The sequence below is a fragment of the Camelus bactrianus genome, chromosome 10 (genome assembly GCF_048773025.1).
Source record: "Camelus bactrianus isolate YW-2024 breed Bactrian camel chromosome 10, ASM4877302v1, whole genome shotgun sequence".
In the NCBI taxonomy this organism is placed as follows: Eukaryota; Metazoa; Chordata; class Mammalia; order Artiodactyla; family Camelidae; genus Camelus; species Camelus bactrianus.
In genome coordinates, this window is record NC_133548.1 from 72,291,172 (window position 1) to 72,311,391 (window position 20,220).

The window sequence follows — 20,220 nt, forward strand, 5'->3', positions numbered from 1 at the left end:
CGGTACCAGCTGGGCTTCTACGGGAGGGAGAACAGGGGCGTGGAGAGGAAACCAAGGGAAGCTGTTCTTCTCAGCCACTGTAACCATAGCGGAGAAACTGGCAGACCCGGGAAGCTCTTGTATTTGCCTTCAGGATGCCACACTCGGCGCGGATGAGCTTTTCTCGTGCCTGAGATAGAGAAGGCTCCCACCAAAGCTTGGTTGGAGCAACCTACGTGACAGGCGATGACCTCCCCTCGCCCCCCTGGCCCTGCTGGGCTGTAATTCCGCAGCCCCACGTGACCCAATCCAGGGCTGCGCCGCCCCGACCAGGGTGCCGCTGAGCAGAAGTGGTTTCCAGGCGGTGCAAGAGTTAAGTTTGTGCTGTCCTGCCGCATTCCCAAGGTTCTTGCATACTTACCCTTCAGAGGACCGCGCTTTTTTCCTTTGAAAATCAATTTTGTTGAAGTAATCCTGTGTTAGGACACCCCAGGAAAATGAAGACATCACGTGGCGGAGGGGTTTCTGCTCGCTACACAAGTCTGTGAGCAGCTGAAACACGGAAAGTGGTCTTCTGCCCTCATTCCTGAGCGGCACACCATCTGTCTCTGTCGCACTTTCCCACCCTGACTTTTCCAGATTTCTTGAGGTTTCAGCCAGCCATAACAGCAGCCAGTCAGCGCCACTGCTGTAATCAGAGATGATACGAGTTGGGAATCCCTTTGGTCCATTCCCACCTTCACTTTACAAGTGGAGAATCCGAGACTCAGAAGTGACTTGACAGAAAGGCACAACTGTTTGGCATCAGGGCTGGATTTTGAAATGCCTGTTAGTGTTCTGTCACTGCTCAGGCTTTAGTAAGGGTGAATGCCATCTGATGCCCAATCACAAAAATATCCACAAGTGCATCCATGTTTACAGCAAATGGTAGAAACTAGGTTGTAAAAGCAGTATTTAATGCTGTTTTCAGCTATTTGTACTTACTTAATTATGCACGTTTACCCTTAAAAAAAAAACCCTGAGCTTGCTTTGAGGTCTGCTTTGTTTTAAAATGCCCCCAGAAGATGACTACAGAAATGCTGTATCTTTTTTTTTCTGGCCCAATCATGAAAGCTTTTCTAAATTCCTAAAATCTAAGCAGTGGGGTCATTCTGTACCTCTATGACTATGAACATTTTTTCCATCGACTACACTAGTTGAAGATTTCCTTGGATGTAAACAAGAAACTGATGGTTTTCATTGATCCAGCCTATGGCCAGAAGCACGAGAGTGCAGCCAAATAAGTGAGGTCCCATCATCAGCCTTCAAACAATGAAAGGTGGCTCTTCTCTCAGGATACCTCAGAACAGTATTTATTTATTAGTGCATGACCATCTGACACCCAGGCCAGATGAAGGCACTAGTCAACTTTTACATTTTTAGGTTGAAAATACAGTAGAAGTTGTGTTTTCTTCCCAGATCCTAGTAGGTTATCTTGTTTAAGTGCTCAGATGCACACACCCCACTGTGGAAGCCATTGTTTTAGTTTGCCATCTGGACGTTCAACTTTAGTCCTCAGATTTTTATTAGTCTTTGTAAGGGGACATTTCACTATTTTAAAACTAGAGACACATTGGCTTATTTTATTTTACTTTGTTTTATGTGGCATCTGTTGAGCTAGATCAAGGAAGACTTCCAAATTGATTTTCACCATTTCAGAGCAAGGACTGGCATCTATAATACAGTTTTAACATGTATTAAACCTAGTATAATATTTAAACGACTTTCGATAAAATTAGAAGATGATTGTAATAAATCAAAGATTATTAGTGATAAAAGATTTTTTGTACAAAATATGCTAGAAAGAATTATTTTATTCTCTGTGAAGAAATCAACTTAAAATGAGGGAGTGGCTTTTAAAATCAGAATGCCTTTAAAGTTTAAATTTAATTATCAGTATATATTTAAATGAAAACTGCCGTCTTAAGTTTCTCAATTTTTTTGAAAGTTATTAAAAATCTCCATTACTTTTGATAACGAGTTACTAATGAAGTAAAGTTGGAGAAATAATATTTTGTTGCCTCAGTTGCCTTAAGACAGCTGGTCTTTCAGAGAAGGGGAAATGGTTTTAAATGGCCCAGATTAGAGTAAGGAATCCATTTATTGTCCCTCAAGACCCTTTTTGATAATGCCTCCCTCATGTACTCTGGGTGGAGAACTGTCATCTACTCCAAGAGACACAAGAGACTTAGCATAACTAAGAATCAACCATGCTCAACTCAGGAGATATCTTGTTGATCAAAGCCCTTGGTACTGTGCACCCCTAGACTCTTGTCCTGCTGCCAGACAGGGTCTGCGGAAGCTACATCTTTCCCCAGCCCTGTGGCCTCGGTAATTGTGGCCCCAAGGAGGCAGAAGGCAAGTGACCAGCAGAGATCAGGAGCTTTTACTGTCTTCTGGGATCCCCTCCACTGTGGGACACAGGTTACAACCCATCCAGGTCTGGCACAGACAGAATCTTTCAGAAGGATTGCTTAACATCCACAGTATTTTCCGTAGTCTCCTTCTCCTTATGTCCCTCTACTGTTGACAATGGAGGGCCAAGATCTGTACTGACACCCAGGGTCCATGATGACGCCCCCAGCTGTACAGTGGTGCCCCATGGTTCACAGGGACACCCCAGGTCTACTGTTGTGGCAAATCCATATTGTCATCTCTGACTTTCCGCCTCTAGGATTAGCACTGAGGCTTCGAGGATCCCAAATCACCTAAATTTTACATGTGGGGAGGTAAGGTTTCTAACTGGAGGGTTGAAAAAGAGAGGGTAACTGAAAGGAGCAGAAAGATAGTACCATCTCTCCTGTGTCAACTCCTTAAGGAGGATGGAGTCGGGGACAAAGTGAAATGTTTTGGACACCTTTGTGTTAATTGTGATTCTGTAATTCTTTGGCTGCCTCATGGTTAATAGACCTCTTTAGTTTCAGGCCTCTGTGGTGTTAATTTTGACATATCTACTGTCTGTTCTGGGGCCTCTGTGGCACTAAAAATCATCAAATTATATGCAAATCATAGACATTCCATCAAATATTTTTTAAGCATGAACAATTTATCAAATTTGTTCCATATGTAAGCATGTGGTATGCTGGTCCCTGGCATATATATTTTTCTACTTACAGTATTCAGGAATCTGTTTAAAGCAGTCTGAGGACTGAAGCATCATTTGAGGGAATAGAATATAAGAATGCAAGTTCCAGGCCAGTTTCTCATCCCTCTAGGGCACACATCTTGGTTCATGTTGAATCCCAAGTGCCTAGAACAACCTGGAGCCAGAAGGTACTAAAACCAGTACCAGAGGTCATTTGAAGCTGATGTTACTGGTGGTTTCACCCAAAATTTTATTATGAAAATTTCCAATATCCAAAAAAAATGTGAAAGGGTTTCATACTGAGCACTCCTACAGCACATGCTTAGAATTTGACCATACCTGCTCCGTCTCATGCCTGTTCACCTACTCATCTCTTTGTCCATTAATTCACCTTATGTTTAAAGTGCACTTCCAAGTAAACTGCAGACATCAGTACTTTCTCCCTAAGTGTTTCCTGCTGACGATTTTACGGTTATGTTTCCTTCATTTCCTTTTCCATATTGCTGTCCTCTTGGTGGCTGCTATTGCTCGAAAATCTCCTCGGAGCTCTCTGTGGACAAATACTATTTGCAAAAAGGAGGCAGAATGTAGTTTCAGAATCTCAGATTTATGAATGTGAAAATGAACTAAAAATCAGGTGTACTAGTTATCTCTTGTTGTGTAACCTGTTATCCCGAAACTGGTGTGAACCAGCTATAAGCTTGTTTCACTTCTCACAGGTGCTGTAGGTCGGGAACTGGGGAGCCACGTGGTTGGGTGGTTCTGCTTTGGGGTCTCATGAGGCTGTTCTCACGGTGTCAGAGCCACAGTCACGTGAAGGCTCCCCCACGTGGGCCCTGCCCAGGCTTCATGAGTGTCCCCATCACGTGGTGGCTGACTTCCCCCAGAGCCAGGAATCCAAGGAAGAGAGAAGCAGGCAGAAGCTGTCCTTTTAATGACGGAGCGTCATTCTGCTCTTGAGAAGCAAGTCCCTGGGGCATTAGGCGCTACCTTTTCGAGGGAGGAGGGTCAGAGAGGCTTTGGACGTCCTTGAGAACCACCATGTGAAGGCTCTTTAGAGTAGCTCATCCTGGAGGTGACTCCACCTGCGACCTGGAGCACCTTCCTTTAACTTCCAAGCCCCAGTCTCCCGGTGCATGAACTGATATGTGTTAGAGCTCCCACCTGAAGGACTGCTGTGAGGTGAGATGACACTGTGTGTGAGCTGCTGAGTCTGGCTTCTGGTCTGTTGATGCTAATGTTAGGAAGTGGCATTTCCATTACGGATAGAGACAGCAAAAACCGTGGCACCAGCATCCTTACGCAGACTCTGACATGATGCTCAAGATACAGGAAGAGACTGCATCATAGAGCAGGTAGGAGATGCTGGAAGAGGTATGGCAAGAAAACAAATCATGTGCAGCTGTCCTTTCACCCATGGGCTGCCTCAGGCAGGGCGAGGCGTGGAACAGAGCGCTGAGGGTTGTTAGGTACTCTGACCCACAAGGGCGTCAGTGAGGAAGAGTGCACTTGGCGTAGGAAATGACAGGGTGACTGCTGGAGAGCCGTGGGCTGTGCTTTAACTTGAGAGCCGATTCCAGGTTGCTGAAAGAAGAAAACAAATTGTTTAACTTTGGCTCCTAGGAGGGACACGTTTTTCAACATTGCAATTACTTTTGATAATAGCATGTATTTAAAATTTCAATCCTAACTTACAATTAACTTACAGTTTTTGAGATAAAATAAGGAGACCTTGATATGTCTGACCCCATTTTTCCCCCACAGCTACCTCTGAGCAGTGCCAATGAGATTTATGAGCCTCAATGTGTCCAGGGTGAGATTTTATTCTCAAATAGTACATGCTTATCACTTGAAACCATGGGAATGACTGTCTTCATTCAAACAGACAAGCCCCCATATAAGCCAAAGCAAGAAGTGAAATTTCGGATTGTTACACTCTTCTCAGATGTTAAGCCTTACAGAACATCTTTAAATATTCTAATAAGATAAGTACCAGACAGAAAGGAAGCGAGGAGCTGAAGCTGCCTCCCTGAAACTCTCTTGGAATTTCTGCTCATGTTACTGGTACTGGGATGTCTTAGAATTCACATGGCTGAGCTTCCCTCCCAACATGGGGGTGTCTCTCCAGGAAGGGGAATGGTAGGGCACTGGGTTGAGAGCTCAGGCTCTGGGGTCCAGTCCTGGCTTCTTCTTTGATTAACTCATTCATCAAACATTTATTAAACTAATGTGTCCTAGGTCCAGAAGGGACAGGGCAGTGAACAGAACACATTGAGTCTCTGCTAACATCGAGCTGTTTATTCCAGTGGGTAGTAGACAGACAATAAGTAAGTACATATATATACATATAAAAAGGAATAGGTACGTACGTGTGTGTTTGTGTGTGTATGAGAGAGAATGTGTGTGTTTACTGTTTTCTGTAGGGTTGTTAGAGAAGCTCTATTTGAACAGAGACCTCAAGGAACTAAAAGAATGAGCCTACACAAACGGAATAGCACGTGCAAAGACCCTGAGGTGGGAGCTTGTTAGGTGCATTGGGGGAACCAGCTGGCAGTACACTGGAGCCCAGGAAGTGAGGGGACAGGTATTAGGAGATGAGATCAGATAATGGGTAGGTTGGTTGGAGGAGTGGTTATGCAAGATCTTCTTGACCATGATACGGAGTTTGGAGCTTACTTTGAGTGAAATGAGAATTCACTGGAGAGTCCTGAGGAGAGAGGCATAAAGTGATTTGACTTAACATCTTAAAAGGATCACTGCTCTAAGAATGGATTGAGGCTCTGGAATCTGGAGAAGATTAATTCTTTTGGAGCCTCAGTTTCCTTTTTTGTAAAATGTATTATTATAATAATAATGAAAATGCCTCCCAAAGGTTTTTGTGGGGTTTATGTGAGATGATTCATGTAAAGGATTTTGAATGGTGCCTGGCACATAGTACGCGCTCACTGAACATAAGCTGTGGTTAGAATAGGACCCCCCTCTGGCAGGGAGTCACTGGCCTTTGCTGCTTGAACACTCTGAGCTCCGGAGACAGCATGGTTAGTAGACTGAGTTTTCCTGTGTGAACCAAGCTGAAGACAGCTGAGATCCAGCTGGATCTGGCTTTCTGTGCTTAAGCCGAGGAGAATACTAGACATTTGATGATTACATGGGAATAGGGTGACCAGTGCATCCCATTTTGCTGAGACTCTCTGAGAACTGAAGTGTACCCCTCAGTCCAACACATTGGTTACCCTAAATGTTCTGACGAATAACACACAATGGAAGATAAAGTCAGGCTTTTCAGTTCAGTATATTCCCTTCCTTAGTTTCTTTGTTGTTAGAAGCTAAACAAACAAAAATCTGGCAAAAAACCATGTATATGTGTAACTCCAAGCCAAGAAATCTGTAGCAGACAAGGCATTGGTTGGCATGCTCAGTGCGTACCTTGAATGGAACTGATGTTACTTCAGAGTTTGCAGCTGTGTGAATTTCTGCCCGTACTCCACTCTCCGCTGCTCTGTGTTGGAATGAAGTGGGTTGACACAGTGAGTAGCATTTCTCAATTCATGTAACTCTCAGAGCAGCGTTTAGGGATGACTTCATCCCACCCTCCATCATTTATCCACAAATACTGAGAACTGAGTCTATACCAGAAATTTTATGGAAAATGCAGGACTTAGAATTAAATGTCTGCCTGTGTCTGGCTGTTTTCCTATTCAATCTGCCTCATCTGTCTTAGGTAAATAAAAGTCAGCACTGGCTAAATTGCCTATTCTAGGCATTAACCTGAAACTAACCCTGCTGATTCTGGACAGCTGGTCTGTGTATTTTTATATTCTTCCTCCTTCTGCTCTAGCATCTGCCTTTGAAACTTCAGATTTGTAGATTCCTTGGGCTTCTCTCTATGATTTTGCGCTTTGCCTGTCACATTCGGCTTTCCCAGAGGTGCTCAGAGAGCCCTTCCTCTTGCTGCTTCTGGTCCTGGGATCCTGCTGGCCTGGCTGACGTGTGGCTTGCTTGGGCAGGGAAGGGAGTTTAGACTGAAATTGCAGCTGGAACGCAGTGTTTGGGACCAGTGAATGAGCATGAGTGTGGGTGCCTGAACTCCGCTCTCTGTATCTTGGTAGTGAGGCGGGGATGTGAACTCAGGTCCAGCCGACTCCTTGCTTGTAATTTGCAGGGGCCAGGTCAGACCACTGATGTGAATGCCTGCACACTGCCTGCACTCCTCCACCTGAAAACAGTCTTTTGGGCCAGGGTTCGCCAGACTGTGATGTTTTCTACATTTTTCAGTGTGGGATAGCTGGTTTCTTGGAAAAATTTCCCAGAGAAAAGTGAGCCTTTAGTGTAATGAAAGCTCCTGACTTGGACAGTCGCACTTGCCAGCACAGTGCCACCTGCAGGCTAGTGTGAAGCGCACCTTAGAGCTGCGGGAGCCAAATCTGGGGGAGCCGTGTTGCCCAGCCAAGAACGCCTGGAGGATGTAGCTAAGATATTGACCATCAAAGCATGTATCAGGCATATTATTGGAGGATCATTGGATGTTACTCATTTCGCATGCCCTGATAACTGACCTCAGGAAGCAAAGGGTCTTCAAAGGCCTTTCTATGGTGGAGTAGACCTCTGCCCTAGTTCAGCTTCCTCTGGCCTGTCTATCCTTACGCTGTGTAAACAAGTGCCTTCAACACCCTGATGGCACTTGGCCTGCTGGCTTCTACCCTCACCTCCCTTCCCGAAGAAGGTTATTGCTGTTGGTACAGGTGAATGACCTTGTGGGAGCTGGTGCTGTTGGCTTGAGGTCTGCCCTGTGACTGTGCTCTGACCCTTTGGCCTGGAGCAGTGGTGGCAAACCCAGAACCTCATCCCTGGCCAGGTGAGAGGCCATCTCTGTTAAAGTGATTTGACATCTCTAATTTGATGTGCTAGACACATACTTTGTGCATCATCCAGGACTCCTGGCAGTGGCAGAAATACTTACATCCTCCAGCCAGGGAGTTCATTGCTTGAGACATTTGGCACAGGCAGCGGGCGCTGTGCTGTGCAGAGGGGATTGTTGGAGAGCCAAAGCCATCCAGATATGACTCAGAGAGCATAGGAGACCACTTTTCCAGTGTCTCCAGCCACATGGTTGTTCCAGCTGTGACGGGCATGCTTCACATCGTACTTGGCTGGCCTGTGTGCATCCCAGCAGGGGGTGGCCACACGCAGTTGCAGGGCTCTGCTGCGATGCCACCGTGCATTGCCTGTTCAAATCCCAATGTGCTCTAAAGACATTCTCTGTGTGCTCCTTGTTGGTGATGTGCCCAGGTCCAGGACAGGCTTGGGACGTAAGACGGATCGTCTCATTCCCTCCCATCCCTCCAGATCCTCCAGGCCATCACCCTTTGGTTCTGATTTCCTTTGCTTGTAGGACTGTGGGAGAAATGTGCACCTTCACGAAAATAATACATCCGTGAACTAGGAACATTTGTTTCCCTACATTTTAAACAATACTGGGAATTAATATTTTTATTTTTGTCAGTGTGACAGGAGAAAAACGGGCTTCATTGTTTTATTTGCATTCCCTTAGGTACTAGACAGCATGTTTTTAGTAGCTCTTTGTCTTCATCTGTGTTTGATCCTTTGACTCCTTTAACCCTCCCACGTATCACGCTGTGGCAGGCACAGGAGAGCCAGGCCTGGTGACAGTGTCTGCTTGCCCCCGGGCTTGGCGAGGACAGTGACCTGCTTACTCCTGACCTGCTTGTGGTCTTTGGTTTTAACAATTCGTTCCTGGCTCCCTAGACCACTTTCTGCTCAGTTCTCAGCATTGTATTTATGCTGATTAACATTCTCCCTCGCTCAGGGAGAGAGGTTTCTTATGGCTTCTAATAACCAGGCCAACCCACTACCTCTAGTCAGAGGATAAGAACAAGGGAAAATATTTGATCCCGGCTGCCAGTTCATAGTCTAGGGAACAAAGAAATACCAAAACCAAAAAAATAACAATGACATAAACACCAAAACAAAACAAAACAAAACAAAAAAAACCCCAGAAAACAAATGAGTGCCTTAAACAATAATAGATGTCAAGAGGGGTAAACTCTAGGTGAACTTAGGGGCTCTCCTGCCGGGTGCAGGCACGTCCAGAAGGCGAGAAGCTGGACAAGGATGAGCTGGCATTCCCTACAGCAGTTGCCAAGGCCAAGAGGGCCCTGGGGACAAATTGCAAACAAATCTGTGTTTGGAGGAAGATGTGCCTAAAAATGTAGGTGGGGCAGCTTCCTAAGCCTTTTAAACTATGCCAAGAAGTGTGGATCTCATCCTGTAGACAAAAGTCATCGTTACCTACTGGTCTAATGATCGTAGCCAGTGTTTCCTCACTGCTTGTTACATACCAGGAACTGTGCCAAGCATTTCAATCACTTAGCCTTAGTCACAGGTCCGTGTTTCAGATAGATGACACTGTTGGGGGAATATGGATTAAGGGGCAAGACTGGAGGAAGGAGATTAGTTGCAATAGTTAGAACAGAGGCTATGGTGGCTGATTGTGAGGGTGGAAAGAAAGAGACAAATTTGAGAGAAATTAAAGAGGCAGAGTTGACAGGTCTGGGCAGGTGAGGGGGGTCTGGGATGACTGCCGGATTGGCTTGGATGAATATTGCATGAAGCTTTTGTGGTCTGGGAGAGCATAAGAAGACTAAACTGTTTTGCATGCACCCACTTGGTAAACACCCCTGTGGCACACTTTTGTTGAGTGAAAAGACATGTGGGTTTGAATCCTGTATTCCACCATTTACTGGGGCTGTGGTATTGGACCATTGCTCTCATTTACAGCTGAGGGCTTACGTAACCTTTCTAGGCATCAGTTTTCTCAACCACAGCGTGAGGATAATCCTAGCTTGAAGGAGGATTGGAATGACTGAATCACGTGTGAGTGGTAATGATAAGGCAGAGTGCCGGACACATCGTGGGCCTTCATCACATGGGGCCTGTTATCTCCACAGTGGAATTTTCTCTCAACACCACCACCACCACCAACACGTTTGGTGATGTACATGCTGTAGTGTTTCATGTAGAAGGAAATACGTTGCCAAGAATTAAAAAGTAGAGCCGAGTAAAGGTGTTCCTGGGAAAATCTGAGAAAAGAAGAAATTTTGATTTGTCGTCTCTAGTCACATTGAGCTGACATTTTCCAAAAGCATCTGTGTCCCACATTTTGGATGTGCCTTGCCTGGGTGTACTGCACGGCCTCATGCATAACCATTTAGGATCCACATGTACACGGGCCAGCTTTATCTAGTTAAATGTGTGGTTTTCATTGTAGGACCCCGAGTCAAATTTGATCCAACAGTCAGAAGAAAGTGATCTTGGAGTCGTTCCCAAAACTTCCCAGTTATCTTCCCATCCAGTACTTGGTGACTGGTCCATTCAAGCTCAAGTAAATGTGAGTATAAATATATTTTCTGGGGGGAATGTTACTATGATTTAAATAGGTCGGGTGGGGGAAATACCTCCAAAGTCATTTATTCAGTGAACAGAAAAACATTAGTCTGAGCACCTAGACAATTCAAGTGGTTTATTTTTAATTTACTATTGCTATCAGTGGGTTAGCCTTTGTTATATGTGAGGTTTAATCGTCTTTTTATGTAATATAACATTTCAAGATTAAAACACTTTGCATTTTAGTATGAAACTGGTTAAATGATGTTTATTGTACTTATTGCATACATTGAGTATTTAAAAACAGTATTTAAAACAGTAATAAATACGTAGCTGTTATATGGTAAATTTTATGTCCCAGAATGATGACTTTTGATGAACGGTTGGGCTAACCTACTTTATCTTTAAAAACTCCAGTGACCTTAAACGGCCACATCAATCTCTGTTCCCCAGTCTTTCCTTCTCCTCAGCTCCTTCACCATTTCCTTTGTTTGCTGCCAACTCCCCTAGCTCTGAGATCTAGCAGGGCAGGGGCACAAAAACGCCCCATCCATCCATCCATCCATTCACCCACCCATCCATCCATCCATTCACCCACCCACCCATCCATCCACCCATCCATTCACCCACCCGTCCGTCCACCCTCCATCCATCAAGTATGTGCTGAGGACTTACAGTGCCATGACAGATACAAGGAGGCTAAACATGTGATCTCTGTCTTCAGAGGTGTGGGGAGATGACTAATGTGACAAGGATTAAGTTAAACAAGGGTAACAGAAAAACATGAGGTCGTGCAATAGCAGAGGAATTGTGAGGCGCTGAGTCCGTGAGGCCCATGAGGTGCATCCAAGACTCAGGCCAGCTCGGGATAAAGAGGGTCTGCTGTAAGCATGAGGGCCTGTGCTTTGGGGGCCAGAGGCTGTCCTTGTGGCCAGCTCCATTGCCCTATCTCTTGTCCAACCTCTAAGGTGTTCTCTAGTCGCAGTCTAGACTGAGCACATTGGTTCAGCTGAATAACCTCCAACCTCAGAGTGCTGCAAGGACCTCTGCACGGGTGGCTGGCCCCCTACAGATGGGTCACTGGGTCAGGTGTCCATGGTTGGTCCATTCAGAGGCCACCTCTGCTCCATGACCAGGCAGGACAGTCTCTGAGGCCCTAAGGGTGGCAGCCTTAGAGGGATTAATTTGTTCAGTGAGTGGTACACAGAATATGTACCAGAGGAGAGAGGACAATAGTGGAGAAAGGCTGGAAGATGTGAGATTGTAGGTTGAAAGATTTGTAGGATTTCTCATGTAGTGAGTTTTGGATTCAACGCGTCATATTGCTTTAGTAGGAAAAAAAAAGATAAATGCTCTTAATTAAATTTGGGTGCTTGCAAAATGAAAAATCATTCACAAAAGCTGGTCCTTGCTCACCTCTTAGGTCTTGTCAAATGCCATCCTTATCCTCGATCTCTGTGCTTTAGGCACAAATTACTTCATAAGTTTCTTTTTTTTTTTTCTCCACAAGTTTCTTAAACCCACCCATCTGTCTGATCCCAGAGCCTTCCCCTGTGCTGTTCCCTCTGCCTGGAATGCTGTTTGTCTGCTTGCTGTCCTCCTTTGGGCATTGCCTGAGGTGGCCCAGCCCCACTGGCATCTCCACTGCCCTCTGTGCTTCTCTTGGTCCATGCCTGTCACTGTTAGTAGACAGGGCCTGATGGAGAGTCTGTGTGGGGCCTGTTCTCCCTGTGTCTTTGGGACCTAGTAGCACAGGACTCTGCACACAGGTACACGTCAGTACGTAGTAAATGAGTGCGTGAAAGCTATATAATCGTCATTTGTCTTGAACTAAACATGATGTCCCCTTTTCCACATTCTGTAAATGTCTTTATCCTTTGTGAAGACAGGCATATCGATCAGGAACTTACTAGTGGTGATGTCGTGTTTCTTCCTTCTAGATTTACTGAGGTATAATTGACAAAGTTGTAGGATATTTAAAGTGTGCAATGTGAGGATTTAATACACACGTGCATTGTGAGAGGATTCCTTGCAGGGGATATAATGTTAAGGCACACAACGAAAATAAGCTGCTTTGTTTAAAAAAAAAAAAAAAAGGAATCCTTCCATTGCCATCAGGAGTCAGTATAGTCAAATAAGTGAGAGGCCTGGGCCCAGCCCTGAGCTCTGGCTTTTGTCTTTCCTTGATTCCTGCACAGCATTCAAGGATGATACACACACACACATACATATAAATAAATAATATATAATATATATATATAATTACATTTCTCTTTTAGCAATTAATAATGACTATGGAGGAAGTATATTAATTATTTAAATAGTCACCATTATAGCCCATATTTTAATTTCCCCAAGGCAGTGACCATTCTCGGTATAAACCTTAGGAAGGGGAAATACTTAATTTTTAGGAGAGTGTTTTGAAATCCCAGTTTGTCTCTAGAAAAAATATGGAATGATCCTAGTATTACTACTGAAGGACAGTGCATTAAAAAAAATATACAACATACCAGAGCTTTGTTTAGTGGTTACAGTGCAGATAAGCAGACTGGCATTTTTTCATTCCCCATCCACTAGATCAGGAGAAGACTCCTTTAGGTAAAACACACTTGATTGTCCCCTTGGTATTTCTATAACTGTAACTGTTTATAGGATAAGAGTGAATGAATTCTTTTAATATACTGTTAACCTTTCTGGGTTACTTATATTGCTTTTGAATTTCAAGTGTTTTTCACCTTTAGGCTTTTTAATGACAATTATTTTGATCGAGTAAGATTTGTAGGTTTTTATTCTTCTTTCAATCCCCTTTATTGTGCAATGTATGGTGGTGGAACAGATAAGACCTTCCCTGAGGGATGCAAGACACAGAACCTCCTAGCCCAGGGCAAGCCCCACCACCAGCTGGGAGTCCTGGTACTGGGCCCACTACAGCCACCCATCCCCTGGGGTAAGTCACCAGGCTGAAGTGGGGAGGCAGGAGGCCCTTCAGAGATTCTACCCAAGGTGGGAGGCCTCAGCAATGGAAGAAGGCAGGGAAGCAAGCCACACAGAACCTGGCCTCATCCCCAAGTCCTGAAGGAGCATCCTCTGGAGATGCTGCTGGCCCCTGCCAGCCTGGACCAGTATGTTCTGCTCTGGGAAAGGTAGGGGGAGGCAACCATGATCTTCCAATATGAAGTGTCCTCCGGGAGGTCAGAGGCTATGATTATTTGGTGGGTTCCCAACACCGCCAGGAGGCCATCGCTGCCTCTGAGTCAGTGAGGAGGTGTAAGCTCCCTCTTACTGCACATGGTACCCAATTCCCACTGCACTTAGCACTTCCAGGTAAACCTGGGCCCCGTCCCATATCCCCAAGGCCTCTTGCATATAACCGCAGCTTTTCCCCCAGGAGCATGATGTAGTTTTAAAAAAAAGCACTAGACCAGAAATTTGGGGACCTGAACTATTTTCCTATGCAGCAACAACCTCTGTGACTCTGAGTGGGCCACTTACCTCCACGTCGTCATCTATCATGACATCTGTAGTTGTGAATATCAAACAAGAAATGAAAGCAACCCCCAAACTATGCAGCATTCCACAAATGTCTGAGACAGTTAAGGATACCATCAATAGCCACTTTAAATCGTAGGAGATAAGGGGCAATGGACAGAGCACCCCAAACCTGAGAAAACCTAAGCCACTGCTGTGAAATAGGTTACACAGGAAGGACCTGCTGGGGACACACAAAAACCTCAGCCAGGGCAGAAATCATGTCCAGGGTTTCAAACTTCCTGTCTGGAGTTTCCGTTTATGAGGCAGGCTGCTGTCGGCACCCGGGCAAGCCAGCTTGCGTGTTCCATGCTAGATGTCACCGCCAGAGCACAGGAACAGGGCGGTTCCACGCAGATCAGAGGTCTCCACTGCCCACAAAGTGATGACCCCTTTGGCAGAGATTGGCCACATGCCTCTCCTCCCAGTTTCATCTCCAAGTATGTTTTTACAGCAGAGGGGAGGGAGCTTCCGGATGGTAGATTGATATATTTAAGTGACAGCCATTGTGCAGAATTTTTAGAAATCACGCATGTGGCCATTTTATCCACCTAAACTTGGCCTCAGAATATTCCTGTGAGAGGCAGAAGGGAAGGGAGGTGTGGGGTGGAAAGAGCTTTATGGCCCAGCAGGAACACAGGGTACCTGGAAGCAGAGGGCACCTGGCTGAAGACTGAAGGATCTCTGATGATCAGTCACAGTGGAGCTGAGAGCTGAGCTCACAGTCAGGAAGCCCCAGCTGGGCTGTACTGCCAGGCCAGCAGGGCACCCTCATCTTTCTAGGAGAAAGGAAGGAGAGTGAGAGGGTGAAGAAGAGGCCTGGTTTTTCCCAGTGTTACGATCTCCATCCTGAATCCCAAAAAAGGAATCATGAAGGTGTTTTATGAGCGTTCTCCCCGCAGCCCAGAGAAGCCCCATGTCCTGCTCACTTCCTCTTCGCCCAGAGGCCCATCCTGCAAGGTCGGGTGAGAACACACTCTCACCAGCTCCTGCAGTGGTAGGAACCAACTTTATACAGAGCAGGACCTCATTTCTGCCAGGGACACGGAAAACTGGGCTGACTCAGTGCATCAGAATGTAAGTGGGTGGGAGGAGGGGGCTAGATGAATATAGCTTCTGAGGACAGTCAGTCCCAACCACCCCCTGCCATTCCTGCACTCTTCTTTCCATGGTAACAGGACGGTTCTGCTAGAAGGTGGTGCCGACCCAAACCTCACAGACATCACTGGCAACACTGCTCTCCATTACGCTGCCTTGTTTGCAAATACTTCAGTTGCGGCAAAGCTGCTTTCCTCCAATGCCAATATTGAAACAAGAAACAAGGTATAATAGCTCCACTAGCTTTATTTACAAAATAATTTGAAATACAGGGTCTTTTTTAGCTACAGGTGTTACATTTATAGTATGTATACTGAATACAATATCTCAGGCCCTGTTAACCATAGAAACAACGCCAAAGCCAAGGCCGGGGCTAGTGAAAGGTGGTGCCCACAGAAAGGGCAGAGCTCTGTCTCCCAGCCCCTCCTCTACCCTGGAAGGAACACTGCTCCATTAGGAAGTGCCTGGGAATGGGTGGTAGGCTCAGAGCCCACAGAAGATGAAAGCCTGGGGGTAGTGAAGTGATGGTGGGGGCTGACTGCGTGCGGAGGCAGAGGTGCTACTTGGGTGGGTGGAAGGAGGAAGGAGACCCAGTACCCAGCAGGGGAGCTGGGTGAGTGCACATGGGCAGGGGAGGCAGTAGGCCACAGGCCCTGAACACCCCAGGACCCCCAGTTCTGCGATCAGGACAAGTGAGGTCAGGTCATGTTTGACAGCCAGCAGGGATGTTCACTGGTGCTGGTGGCCATGTGGCCGGCCGTGTACACCTTGGGGTCTTCCACGCTCAGCCTGGAGCAGCTTCGCAGCGGGGCTGTGGCTACGTATGGGGAGCAGGTGATGGTGAAGCTGGTCCTTCTGCTTTTGCTCCGGGACATCAGTTGCCTCCTGCTGCTGCAGCCCTGCCAGGAATGCCCTCCGCTGATATAGTAGGTGCAGGTTTACATATTGGAGGCTCAGGTACTCCCTGAGTGAAAATATTTGGAAAGAACTTAATTGTCTGAGATTTCACTTTAAATAATGAGATTTCTATCGAAGCATTAAAAGGTACAGCTTTCTTTTATTTATTTATGGCAGATATTTATGAAAACATTGCTTTTGTTGCAAATAAAAATTTTTTTCAGATATTTTTCCCCACTCAAAATTTCTTTCTGATTAGCATAAAAATAGAAGAAAGCAAAACTTGCCTTGGAAATAGACTTTGTCTTAATACTCAAACAAAAACACCTGACAATATAATCAGTCTTGCTGCTGCGGGTAAGTTCCTGTTTTATTTAAAAAATGATTTATATAAAAGTGATTTCTTTCTCATTGCCCAAGGCTTAAGAGGAAAAAAAGAAACAGACTGGAGAGAGCAGTTGAAATATACAGGCCAGTTTGGAAATTGGACAATTGGGAATTACCAAGAGGAGGTTTTTGTTTTTGTTCTCCTTCTCCTTCTCCTTCTTTTTATGTAGGTGGGCAAGCTACTCTTCAGTTGTCGGGGATAATCATTCTCATTTTGGGAAAGAGGGAGTGAATTGTAAACTTGGGAGAGATCAGTTTTATGAGGACTCTGAGGAAATCACACTGGCAGTGAACAGGTGATGATTAAGTGGGAAGTAGGAGAGAAGAACAGATAATTAACTGGCCTAGTGTCCTATTCTGGCAGAAACAGCCACTTAGAGAAGAGTCTAGACTTGGCTTTCAAATCTAGGATGTCTTGATGGGAAGTAAGGAATGCATAGATAATAAAATCAAGTTGCTTCTGAATTGACTAGCCCCTGTTCTACCGCTATTTACCCAGGACAATGAAATGCAGTTTTGTTAAGTAACTTATCTCTCACACTTTTCTTTGTGCAGATCCTCAAATGAGAGAAGGAACTGGCCACGTGGGTAAGAAATGAGACTGCAGTGGTCGGTTGTCTCCTGCATGAGTTCTCAGCTAGAATTGTGCTGATGAACCACAATCACCTGGGAGAATTTACAAGAAATTTACAAGCCTAGGCTCTACTCTCAAGATTGTGACTGAATAAATCTGGTAAGGCCTGGACCACGGATATTTAGAAATAGTTCCTTGAGATTCTGATAAAACCCTTGGTTAAGAACTGTTGAATGGATACGTGTAATACCTGTAAATTCACAGATCTCAAAAAAAGACCTCTCTAGAAGAGTGGGAGATTTGACAGATGCTACTTCTTCAGTGCTCTCCTTTCCAGCCACATAAGCCTGACTTTTATCCATCTCTGCTTCTGTGCTTGACAAGTTAAAAGGAATATTATTGGCAGTATCTGTGGGCTTGAAGAATAACTCCTTTTTCCTTCCAATCACTGATCATTCAGTGACACTCAGTCTTAGAAATTTGCTTATGGTGAATGATTTAATAAGTAGAGCCCTTTAAGGATTTTGCACCTTTTGTTACCATCCAAGTCATTAGGCCAACAGGGTTTTCCTGACTGTGATCATAGTTAAATCATGACCTTTCTTTTGGTTAAAGCTGTGTGGCAGATCTTGGAATGTATCTGTTAGATTCACTGAGCGCTGGCATAATCAAAATGCAGTTTTATTATTTTTATTGCAGTATAGTTGACTTACAGTGTTGTGTTTATTTCTGGGGTACAGCAGAGTGGTTCAGTTTTACATACGTGTGTGTATACACACACACACACACACATACTTTTTCATATTCTTTTCCATTTTGGTTTATTACAGGACATTGAGTATAGTTCCCTATACTATACAGTAGGATTTTGTTGTTCATCTATTTTATATAGAGTAATTGCTATCTGCGAATCCCAAACTGGTCATTTTCCCCCCTGCAACCCCCTTTCCTCTTTGGTAACCATCAGTTTGTTTTCAATGTCTATGAGTCTGTTTCTGTTTTGTAAATAAGTTCATTTGTATCATATTTTAGAGTCCATATATTAAGTGATATCACATGGGATTTATCTTTCTCTTTTTGACTTACCTCATTCAGTGTGATCATCTCTAGGTCCATTCATGTTGCTGCAAATGGCATTATTTCATTCTTTTTTTTCTATGACTGAATAGTATTCTATTATATGTAAGTATACCGTGCAAGATGGCAGTTTCAAACATCCAAACCCATGAAGTTAGTGACAGATGAGAATTGTTTTAATAATTTAGTTTCAGCCATCTTATGAACTAATTGTCCATTTGATTAAAAATAAGGGAAATTGTGATACAGATTGTAGTTTTAGTAGGCATTGGAAAAATTCTCATAGTGGGTATTATGAGTCTTAATAGCAATTTTTATGACATGTTGGGGCCCAGTTTATTTTCTGTAAAACATGATACTAAAGAAAGGAAAGGTTTTATGTCCAAATATTTGCTTTATACCCAACTGTTTGGAAACACAGCAAACAGAAAACTTCAGGTGGGCTGTAGACTAAACATGGTGCCTGGGTATGTTCAGTTTGCCTCCACACATTGAATCAACATTTAAAATTTAGGAGACTCGTGCAGAAATGTGCATTTCAGACTTCTAAAGAAACAAATCTGGTCCCCTTTGAGCCCAGGCTGCTGTGTGGTCTGCTGTGCAGAGGCGGCCCCTTCTTAGTGGGGCATGTGTTCTCCGGTTTGCTATCCTCACCTGGGACCTTCAGTTACATGAGTCACCTACTTTGCCTCTGTAAGCATTTGACTCTACAATTCCTGTTTTATAGTATATTTTGATAACTACTTCAAGATTTTAAAGACTATGATCTATTTCATATTTTATAATAATCTCTTAAGAATGGGACTGAATTTTTCAAATTAGATTTGTAAGTTGCTTTTAAAGAAAAACTTTTTCTTTACATGTACATGCAAATAATCATACTCCCATTGGAATGTCTGTTAACCTGATGAGGTTGGTCATGATTGTAGCTGGATAGGTTATGCATATTGCAGACAGTCTATCTTTCCCCTCAGCCTGGTTCCTTAAAAATGCAGTTGACTCAGTAGCTAAATGGTTCTCTGTGGAGCCGTGTTGAGAGTTTTGAGAGTAATAGAGCCAAGAAATGAAGTACAGGAATGCCTGGTAGACACTGATAGAAGGGAAGCTTCTTGGAGCCAGTAAACTTCACAGTGAATCTTTTGAAGAGGTCAAGGAGGTACGTTTTAAAGAGTAGGAGCCCAGAGGGGTGGGGGAGGGGCTACTCTTTACTTACTGCATGTGATATGCTTAAGTTCAGAGACTGTTACAAGTATTACACTCAGTTTTGAATTATGTAATTTTGTACATTATAAACTTTTTGCTGTTTACAGGATGACTTCACACCACTGGTACTTGCTGTAAGTGAAAACAAAGAGCCCCGTCGACCCGCCACCCTGTCGACCCGCCGCCCGGCCCCGCTTGGCCCACCAGGCCCCACTCGCCACATCCCGAGCAGCAGGAGCCCCAGCCTGAGGGTCTGTGCTGCTGGGGGTGGGGGTGGGGGCTGCGCATGCGCGGACACGGGAGCGCGCCCAGAGCCTATGGAAGCTGGGCGGGAGCCCGGTGCTCCTGGACCAGCTTTGGAGGAAGAAGACGGCCTGGGGACTGGGCCGTCGCTTGCCATTGCCTCCCCTGCTGCCGCTGGCGCCGGGAAGGTAAGGGGACGCTGGTGGGGGTACGCTGGTCAGGAGCTGGCGGGTGAGGCCTGGGCTGCGCAGTTGGGGAGGCGCACAGGTAGGGGTGTGTGGGTGAGGCCCAGGCCGCGCGGCCCGTTAGGACCCCGAGGTAGGTTCGTGGTGCCCCACCTCCCACGTCTGTAGTCCCTGAACCCCATTTCTTCATTTGTTCGCTGCCACTTGTAGCTGGGTTTGGGGAAGCAGGACACCCCCGGGAGATGGGAGGGCGTGGGACTCCCCGGAGCGCCTCCGACCGGCCCTCAGGTCATGGCCTGCTCTCGGGAGGCTGGTGGTGCGTTCATGGGGCCCAGGCTGCAGCCGCGGTGGGATGGGGGCTGCCCAGTGCAAGCACGTGGATTTGTTTTTTATTCTCCCGCGGCCTGGGCCGGGTTCTGCTTCCCCATGTTCTTGGGGTGCACGTCTGGCAGTCAGCCTGCTCCTGGGAGGTGATGAGGTGCTGTCAGGGTGCGGGGGGGTGGGGGGGCCGTACCACCTAC

The 20,220-nt window shown here is 45.4% G+C and overlaps 1 protein-coding gene and 1 long non-coding RNA gene across 2 annotated transcripts in view; both read left to right on the forward strand.

The window, feature by feature from the left end:
• LOC123616645 (uncharacterized) overlaps window positions 1-16,579 on the forward strand; it is a 40,082-nt gene extending 23,503 nt beyond the window's left edge. The window contains exons 7-10 of the long non-coding RNA XR_012509813.1: window positions 10,392-10,511; window positions 13,344-13,454; window positions 15,214-15,358; window positions 16,451-16,579. This is a non-coding gene — a long non-coding RNA (uncharacterized LOC123616645). The remainder of the gene's footprint in view (window positions 1-10,391; window positions 10,512-13,343; window positions 13,455-15,213; window positions 15,359-16,450) is intronic.
• An 8-nt stretch (window positions 16,580-16,587) lies between these two features.
• Window positions 16,588-20,220, forward strand: part of LOC141578993 (ankyrin repeat domain-containing protein 26-like) — an 80,230-nt gene continuing 76,597 nt past the window's right edge. The window contains exons 1-3 of the mRNA XM_074373094.1: window positions 16,588-16,713; window positions 16,973-17,150; window positions 19,379-19,702. The gene's annotated coding sequence lies outside the window, so the exon portion shown is untranslated. The remainder of the gene's footprint in view (window positions 16,714-16,972; window positions 17,151-19,378; window positions 19,703-20,220) is intronic.